This window comes from Marmota flaviventris, chromosome 1 (assembly GCF_047511675.1).
Source record: "Marmota flaviventris isolate mMarFla1 chromosome 1, mMarFla1.hap1, whole genome shotgun sequence".
In the NCBI taxonomy this organism is placed as follows: Eukaryota; Metazoa; Chordata; class Mammalia; order Rodentia; family Sciuridae; genus Marmota; species Marmota flaviventris.
In genome coordinates, this window is record NC_092498.1 from 12,030,483 (window position 1) to 12,041,033 (window position 10,551).

A 10,551-nucleotide genomic window follows, 5' to 3' on the forward strand; every position below is an offset into this window, starting at 1 on the left:
TTAGCGAAGAAATGTACAAGTCAAATACCAAAATAATGATTAAATAATAGAATGAATCATTTAAAATATGTTCAAAAAGAGGTTTGATGATTTATTTTTTATTTGAGGAAATACTCATGATGTAATGCTGAGTAAAATTTTCATGAGGTAGAATTAATGACACTAAAAGAATAGGTACATATCTGTACATGTGCAAAGAAATATATAAAAGACTGAATATTTTTTTAAATACCAAAAAGCTAATAATTTCTCTCCTATGTGATGAAACTATGGATTATTTTTATTTCTTCATTGCATATTTTGCAAATTTCCCATAATAATTTTTAAATGTATATTACTTTCATATATAAAATTTTATTTAAAATAAATACTATCAGAACACGGTCAATCAATCAGACTTCTTCTTACCCTCTATCCCCAGGAAAAGGGTCTGAATCCTACTCTACTGCATGTGTCTCCTCACCATTTGCCCTGAAGGGAAGGGAAGGGACCCAATGACAGCTTTACAGGGGTGGATTTGGGGGTAACTGCAGAGCTTTATTTACGTGGAATAAAAGAGCACACCAAAGAGTTTTAATCCAACAGTAGCCTGGGGGGAAGCATTACTATCATTGAACAAGAGAGGAGACATTAAAAGGGGAAATTACAATCCACAGAAGCCTTGTGAAAAACCCCTAGAGAGAACAAATTCCCCTGGTGTGACTATTTCTATACAATGTTACATTGTTATATCCTAATACATTAAAGGACACAAATTAGCACCAAACAAAAGTAAAAATGTAGACTATACTGAGAAAATTCCAGACTATTCATTCTGCCACAAATGCAACTAAGTGTTTAGTAAGTTCAATGCCAAGAACAAGAGAGCTGGGTGGGATTCACCAACAATTAAGATGTCACTGTATTCTTAGCATCTATCCAAATTATTAAAGGAATCAAAGTGAGACCCATTTGGAGTTTGAAATCTAGGAGATTCTGGCAAATAAACAGGCGATTGCATTACTGTGTAATAAATACTATCATGAGGAAAACACAAGATTCTGAAAGAAAACCTAGCCTAGACCTGGGGGAGAGGAGTCTCAGGGTATAGTCGCTCATGATATAAATAATGTGTAAGATCTAAAGTCAAGTAGGGGTACAGACCAGAGAGAGCTGAGGAAGGAGAGGCCGGGCAGAGCCACCAGCACATAGGTCCCCAAGGCAAAAGAGAACACCATCACATCCTAGAAACTAGTTGGCATGACTGGTTCGTACTGGAGGTCACGAGATGGGTGGGGATGGTGCGGTGTGTACTGGATTAACAGAACGTGCAATACATACAGATAGGAACTGGCATGCAAGCTGGTAAAAAGGGATGACAGGTAGCTTTCTGTCCTGGAAAATAGGTCAAATTAGCCTCACTGAGATGAAGAACACAAGGAAAAAAAACTGGTTAAGGGAAGGACAGGCAGAGGTGATGAGTTCAGTATTGATCAAGTCAACAAGGTGGCACCGGCAGCAGTCAGAGGTATGCTGGGAGAATCTGGGTGAGAGTCGTATATTTAGAAACTGCTATGTACCAGTGGCTGTTGTCATGGCTGAGGTCCCACGGCGAGCAAGCGCACTCAGAAAGGCAGTTTCATGATCAGACTCTGAGTAGCACTAACACTGAAGAATGGGCTGACTATTCTAAGCACAACCCCAAGCATGGAATTTACTTTTTATATGAAAAGAAAATCCAAAAGCTTTCTGCATGGAATACCTACTAGGTCTCCTGTATGTTATTAAGTGAGAAAAGCAAAATGAGAAGAGGAGAGACAAATTGGAAAACCCACATCTCATGTATGAAAAAGGCTTATGTCATTAATACATTAAGAGCTCTTGCCAATCAATAAGGAAAAGATTAATAATTCCAAAGGAAAAAAAAAACAGACAAGACACTTGGACAGACCATTCACAGAAAAGGCAATGTGAATGGATTTTCCACGAAGAAAAATGAGTTTTAATCACACGCATAAGAGAAATACAAAAGAAGATTACACAATGGTTTGTGGGGTTGTCTAACTGACAACACTCTAAAAAATGAATATCACAGGTCCAGAAAAGTACAATAGGAACTCTCATCCATGGTTGATGGGAATATACATCTTTACACTGCTAAAGATAGCAAGTGGGCCAGATTAATTAAAATTAATACCATGTGTCATTTGGTTCAGTGATTTTATTTCCAAGGCCCTGTAAATTTATTTGCTTTGTGAGAAAAAAAAAAATAATGTTTAAAAGTATTCATGCTGGCATTACTTGGATTAGCAAAAGGTCAGAATTTTTTTTTTAATTGGCACATAATAATTGTACAAATCTAAGGAGTGCAATGTAAAGTGTTATCCATGTATACCTTCATGTATGCATAAAGTTTTGATGTATGTCTGTGTAATGATCACACCTGAATAATTAGCATATCTATCAACTCGGGTATTATTTATTTTTGGTGAAACATTCAAAGCCCTTTCTTCTAGCTACTTTGAAATATACACTACATTATTGTTAAGGATAGTCACCCTATCTTGCAACAGAGTATCAAAACTTACTTCCCTTCCTAATTTGTTACCTGTTGACCATCCTTTTCCCATTTCCAATATGTGGCTGATGAAATGCACTTTGATTTATTTCTGTGTTGGAATCCTAGACATCTGACAAAAAAAAAAAAAAAAAAAAAAAAGCATTTTTATCTGTGATTGATGCGGAACCAGATGTTGTATTTAGTGATCATGTGAAAAAAAAAAAAAAAAACAATTACATTACGGTATCATGAAGCAGCTGGTCCAGTTCCATTCCTTTCTTCTGTCGTACCTGCGCATTTCCCTTTTTATTTCCTCTCTGGAATGCTTCCATGGAGCTTCCCAGCCTGCCTCCTGGGTATTCAGGTACTTCTCAGCTCAAATATCGACTCCTAAGGAGCCCTTGGTTAGCCATCTCTCTACATGCTCTCACATTTGCACACATTAATTTATAACAACTTTTATTATTGGAAATTGTCTTACTTATTTGCCTTTTACTTTTTAATTACCTATTCTTTCAAAATAATGTAAACTCTGGAAAAGACTGTCTGCCTTAATCACCATGGTAGTCCCACTTCCTAGAGGGTGTCTGGCTTGGATTAGCTACTCAATAAACTGTTGAAGGAATAAGTGAATGAGTCAATGTTTATGACATCCTAGCATTTATGTGCAAAAACATACTGTGTATATGCAATGTGTGTGAAAGTATATGTTTTGTATGTGCGCGTGCACACACACACACACACAAACATACAAACATACACACAAGTTTGTGCTGAATAAAAGTCTGGAGCTGGATAATAGAGGTGGGACAGACCTATGCTTTTCATTGAAGACCCATCTCACATACATGAGCGTGTGTTAGTCAACAAATGCCTTTCAAAAAAAAAAAAAACAGAGGGAAAGGATTGGACAGAGAAGATTTTTAAAAGAGCAATCAGAAAAGTAGAAGAAAATGTAAGAAATTGCACTGTCATAGAAACTAAGGAAAGAGAATTTCAAGGACAGAGTGATCAACAGCACCAAATAAGGCTACTATGTTTAGAAAGCTATGATACTGAAGCCGGTGGTGGGTTTAGAGATGTGTAATCTAGAACCCCAAAGCACCAAATTCACCTGCATAAACCTCAGCAATTCACCTACCAAGGTCAAATGGCACAATAACAAAACTCACATCCAGAAATGCTGATTAGTAAGAGATCACACAAGGACAGCCAGGCCCCAGATGGTACTGAAAATATGAAAAAAACAAATCAAATCAAAACATTTTATGTAAAATGTTTTGCTGCATGAATAACTTCTTCTGCCTGTTTCATCAACTGCTGGGTTGGGGTGTAGCGTGTGCTTTCATTTTGAATGCTGGAATATTTAGCCGTCTTTCAAGATTTGTACCTGAGATTTATTTTAACCAAGTATTGAAGGTGACAGATCCAGAAACAACTTCCTTTGAAGAAGAGTCTACCACTTATAATCCCCAAGAGCAGGGAGCATGCCCTGCCACGGGACAGGCACAGGGCTAGTCAGGAGACAGAAGGAGCACAGAAAAGCATGAGGGCTAGGAAGCTCCAGCAAGTTCAGGACTGGATAGCTTGAACAACCTGAGTGGGGTCAGGGCTACAGGAGTGGTATGTGGCTGACTGCCCAGCAGCTGGGCCTCAGGTGATTTAGAACAGGGGAAATGTTGACTTAACATGTGAAAGTTAGAGGAAGGACTTGCTTGAGGAATATGGGCTCTGATTGGTTGGTCTGCCTACCAACAGCAGACTCATGGGAGAATCATTTGCCATCTCTAGGAATTAGCTAATCTTAGAAATCTCTCCCAGGCCAGCAAAGCCTCCAAGATATTGAAGCATCAGAAAAGATAGAAAATACAAAAAACCTGATTAACACAAACACAGACTCTACAAATACTACCCAAGACAATGTATGTGGAATAAAATAGTTCTTCAGCCCTTCGGCAGGACCATCAATGACGTCCACTCTCTTGATATGACAAATCTCATCATGGAGAGAAAACAGTGTCCCTGATTAGTAAGAGAGAACATCCTCTCTCCTCCACAGCCTTTCACTTCCTACCTTCCCTCCCTTGCTGAGATGCATTTCACCCACACCTGCAGCTCCAGCCCCCTTGTCCTCCCTGTCTCCCTCCTGTCAGCCACTCTGAGCCCTTTGTCTCCCTTCACAACCAAGATCACTTGAAGCAGCCTCTTAACTTTACTGTCGGTATTCTACACACCCTGTTTACACTCCTCAAATATAACTCTTTGTGCTACACTGCTGAAGAAAGTCTGATTGTTCCTGGTATTAATGCCACCAAAATTCATGAGAGCCAAACTCAGCTGGACTTCATCCCCTGCCCTACAGCGCTGCTATATCAATGTGTCCCTAAAGACTTTTACAGCATGTGGGCCCATGAGACTCCCACTTACTTGATATCGGTGTGGGTCAGGCATTGGATTTTTTTTTTAGATCCCCTTTGGGTGATCCTGAGGTGCATTCAAGGTTGATAACCACTGCCATTTACATGAGCTGCTCCTGCCCCACACCATGAAAGAAGACACAGTCTTCCTGCTTAAACTGAATTGTCCTGCTTGGGTTCCAGATCCATCTTCTCCCCTCTTCTCAAAAAGCTAGTGATTTTTACTGCTACTCTCTCCCATCTTTGAAATCAGGAAAGGGAACATCTTTAAGATAGGAAAGTTCCAATTATTCTGATTGTGCAAATTCTTTTCCTTGAAGTGCCAACTTCCAGCAGATGGGAAATGGTTAGATGACCCAACGTTTGCAGTTCCCCATCAATCAACTTTTTCCCAGACTAACTGGGTTACCAGATATAAGGTTCAAAGAAAAGGGCGCTAAGGAAGGAATGAGAACCATCATCCAGAAGGAAAAAATAAAAGGCAAAGTAAGTATGGAAAATATTTATTAAATCTTCAGTGAAATTTCTCTACATAAAGCAGTTGCCATATGTAAGGCGTAACTCACAAAAACAATACCTGTGTAGCCCTTTGGGGGGCAGCATTTCTCCAAGAAATCTGAGTTCTAGGTAACAACCTATTGAGGCCTTAAGTCTTTTTTAATCTTTTCTTTTTATTTCTTATTTTGAGACAGGGTCTTGCTAAGGTGCCCTGGCTGACCTCATCCTTGGGATCCTCCTGCCTCAGCCTCCCTGGCTGAATTACAGGCCTGTGCCAATGGGCCCCATCCTCAAGTCTTTGCCTAGAGCTTCTGAAATTCCAGTTTCACAGTAAAAACAGCTGGAGATTCAGGTTTCTATGATCCTTCTGACAATGAACAATGTATTGTCTTCACATTGCCAGGGGAGGGGGAGGCCTTCTAACAATACATCTCCCTTAGTTGACTCCCTTAGCTGTCCACACTCTCTGCAGTGTCTGCCTCCTCCCCAGGATGCTCTTGTGGTTCTAGAGCCTCCTCATAAAGATCCTGTTGTCTCCAGCCTTCAGCTCTCCCTAAAAGGTTTCTGCCTTCTCAGAAACAATCAAAAGAGAATTTAATCTATCTGGGTTGTTACAATTAAAACACACATAAAGAGAAAAGTCTTTATCTGAACATTGCTGGAACATGGTGCTTATATAGATCAGCCTGAGCCTGGGAGAGACAGTGGCATCCTTCACAGACACAAGAACTGACTACCTGGGTCTGAGTCCTGACTGTAACCTTGAACAAGTTCCCCTAACTTCTCTGGGCCTCTGAGTCTTCACTGTACAAACAGGAGTTGCTGTAGTACCTACCCCAGGGCTGTGATCACTAATATGAATAGAGGGAATATGCTTGGACAGAACCCAGAGTGTGTGCTGAAGTCCCAAAGCTTTTTTAGGTAAAGAAAACCATTAGCCTCAGACCTATAACTTGAAATGACACACTTGGAAGAAAAATATGGTAGGCCATGGGCAAAGAGTTGTTGGCTGGAATGGTAAGAACAGGAGAGAGCAGGTTTCCGGTCCACCTTTCTCGCTTCTGCTTGGGTAGGTCTGGGGTAGCTGTCTCTCCAAGCTCTTATATCTTTGCTGTTGTTTTGCTGTTGTCCTTGAATGAATTGAGGATCTTGGGATGATTGTGGCTCATGTTCCTGAACTGCTCTCTGGCTGTCTTTCCCATTACGCACAGAAGATCTGAGATGGGAAGACACGCAGAGTAAGAACAGGCTGGGAGTCAGGTGGAGACCAACAGGGGAGATCAGTTAAAGTTTGTGTTGCATTTTTAATAAACACTCTATTTATTTAAACAGGAAATTCATTGATAAGGAATGCAGAAATTGTAGACATTATAGAGTTGGACATGGAGACAGAGAAGCCAAGACCCCTCCCACACCACACAGCAGGACTCTCCAGGGAAGACCCCACAGTTCTGCTGGTAGGCACAGACCACATGTCATGCTGGGGCCTGGGGCCTGATGCTCTCATCACCTCCTTCCTTGCATGGGATGCCTGTTTCTCCACGTCCCTCTTTTCCTAGGCAAAAACCATGCATGAGTCTGATAGAGGAAGCCCAGGTTATGAGGAAGCAGTCAGCTGTAACAGAGCCAAGGGACTTTAGGGGAAGATCAGACACTTAAGATGAGTTTTAGGAAGACTCGCTGCATGTGTGTGTGAGGCAGCCTCCCTCACCCAATCCACCAGCCTCCTTGCTGAAATCCGTTGCTCATCATCACAAGGGCCTGTCATCACTCTAGGACATACAGTTCACATGGAAGATGCAATTACATTCTGGCCACAAGGCAAGAGAAGGAAGTCTAAGGCCGTTCAGTCATGGGATGGTTGTATTTGCAAAATCTGGGTCTATTTCAGTTTTTCCAGTGGCACTACTAAACCTGAAAGTAGTTTATTTTAGGTAAAATGTTTTGCTGCATGAATAACTGAAATTAAAAGTTTCAACCAAAGAAGTGCACTCTCAAAATTTTTAAAAAACCATTTTACCCATAATATATTTGGAAAACTGTGTTATCAAACATCCTAATAAAACTCATTATATTTTCCTATAAGAACAACATTATAGAGGATTAGTTTTCTTATTTAAAAATTGTCACTAAATTAATTCTCTACTTAGCCAAAAATGTACCAAAATAAAGTACCATAAGCCTTTAAAAAGTTTAAAGTAGCGAAATAAATACACTAATGCTTGATAAAATATGTATAAGCAGTACCTATTTTTTTAAAGCGAGAGAGAGAGAGAGAGAATTTTAATGTTTATTTTTTTAGTTTTCGGCAGACACAACATCTTTGTATGTGGTGCTGAGGATCAAACCTAGGCCGCACACATGCCAGGCGAGCGCGCTACCACTTGAGCCACATCCCCAGCCCAGTACCTATTTTTAATGCAAGGGCTTGCATCATAAAAAGCACATGTGTATCATAAAAATATAACTTGACAACATTATAAAACCAGATTTAATAAAATAATATGCTATCATTATTAATATTTTTAAATTCTTGATGTTTTTCTTAGAACTTTACAATAAATGGACAACCAAGGTACCTTAAAATTGCTTTCCAAGGATATTTGAAATAGATCCTTTTTCTCTAAGTAAACTTTCATAAATAGAAGCCTTCAAAAATCATTCCACTGATCTTATGTTATTTTAAGCTGGTATAGTAGGATTCCAATATGTTTGATGGTGGTGATACTAATAACGAATATGCTTCTCCCACTAAAACTCCTAAAAATAATAGGGCCAACCTAGAACTTGGAGTTTTACCCCAGAGCTGCAGCACCATCTTTATTGTGGGCAGTGGGGGTTCCTCTTGATTTTTTTTTTTTTTTTTTTTTTTTTTGCTAGACCTGCAGATATACAGAGAGAGGGAGGCCTGCAGTGCAGCTTCTCAGGGCCGTACCCCTTATTCTCCTGCCCTTTCTTCAGGACACGGGCAGCATGTTTACTCTTCCTAGGAACACAGGGAAAATGAGAAAAGTCTCTTGTTGCTTCCGTGAATAGCGTCTGAACCCAATTTTGCTTGTGGATTATCATCCCTAGCCCTCATTCTCACTTTTCCCTTTTAGCCTCCCTCTGGCTTCGTTGTGCATACGTCACCCCATCTAACCAGAAAACAGTTTCCTTAACTGAATCCATCTTCTTCTTTGGGACTCACTCCTGCCTCCACCTCCACAATCCTCAGCAGGCTGCTTCCAGGACATGGAGTGGTGGGGGATTGAAGATATTCGCATATAATGCAAAACTTAAGAAGCAACTTCAACTCATACAACTTCTTAAAAGTTGCTTTCAAAATATCTGTCACAACCCTCCCCCCAAGGGTGGCATAAAACACTTTGGGTTTGATTCAGAGAACTGTTGGAACAGCCTGCAGTTTGCAAGAGAAAAATAAGAAAATGTTGAGTTTGCGAGTCTCGACAGGCTAGAAGTAAATGTGTAAGGAAATAAAAATTAGTTCGCTTGCAGCATTGGTTTGACTAGCACCTTTCTTCTAAAGTGTGAAAAGTTCTTCAACATAAGAATACCTAACCTTCGAGCAAGGAACAGTGGCGCACGCTGGAATCACAGTTACTGAGCGACTCAGGAGGCTGAGGCAGGAGGATGACAAATTCAAAGCCAGTCCAAGCAACTTAGCCAGACACTGGGTCAAATAAAATAAAAAGGGCTGAGGATGCAGCTCAGTGGTGGAGTGCTTGCTTGGCATGTGCAAGGCACTGGGTTCCATCTCAGTTCTGAAAGAAAAAAAAAAAAGAATATCTAACATTCCTGGAAGATTCCTGAAAGGTTTACCAGAGACCAGACACTGTGCTAAGTGCTCTACAGGGACCATCTCCTTTACTCTTCTCCACAGTCCCATGGGGCAGATATTATCTTTCACTAATTTTACCTTGTAAGAAACTGAGGCAATAGAGATTTGATCTTTCTCATTGCTGTAAATACACAAGTGTGGAACCGAGATTCAGATTTTGGCTTTCACAGTAGGGAACCTGCACCCTTGGCCACCAGGCTGTGCTGCCTCTGAAGAGGTCATGCCAGCTGCCTAGAGTGCATCTGCAGCTCTTAAGAATTTGAGAGTCCAGAAAATCTCCCAGCCACAATGAGAATCCCAATCTCCAGACCACGGGATCTCAAATCTATTCTGTCTGGGAAACTGAAGGAAACGGACTCAGGGAGCAAGCTGGATTTACAGGCATAATCAGAAAATAATAATTATTTCTTGCATCCTTACCCTCCAAGCTGCAAGTCTCAAAGTCGAGATAATTCATTTCCTACTCTTGGACTATTCAGTGGCTGTCTTCAGACAGGAGAGCTGGAGGAACCAGTAGCTGTGCAGTCCGAGATGCTGAAGCCTCAGTAGGGACTGAAGGCTTCTGGAAACTCTCTGGAGAATCACTGGCAGAGTTTACTTTGGAAGAGTGAGCGAGCTGGAGTCTGATGTCCTTAGCCAATCACAGCAGCAATCAAGAACTTGTTCAAGCTCAAAAAGAACAACAGCAAAAAATCATCATCATCATCATCATCATCATCATCATCATCATCATCAACCAATCAATAAATTGGCAAAGGAACTGAACAGACACTTCCCAGAAGAAGAAATTCAATTGATCAACAAATATATTTTTAAAATGTTCAACATCTCTAGCAATTAAAGAAATGCAAAACTACTTTAAGGTTTCATTTCACTCTAGTCAGAATGGCAATCATCAAGAATACAAGCAACAATAAATGTTGGTGAGGATGTAGGGGAAAAGGCACACTCATATATTGCTGGTGGGACTGCAAATGGGTGCAACCACTATGGCGATTCCTCAAAAAACTTGGAATGGAGCCACCATTTGACCCAGCTATCCCGCTCCTTGGTCTATATCCAAAGGACTTAAAATCAGAATACTAGAGTAATGCAGCCACATCAATATTTATAGCAGCTCAATTCACAATAACTAAACTATGGAGCCAACCTAAGTGCCCTTCAACAGATGAATGGATAAAGAAAATGTGGTATATATACACAATGAAGTATTACTCAGCCTTAAAGAATGAAATTATGGTATTTTCTGGTAAATG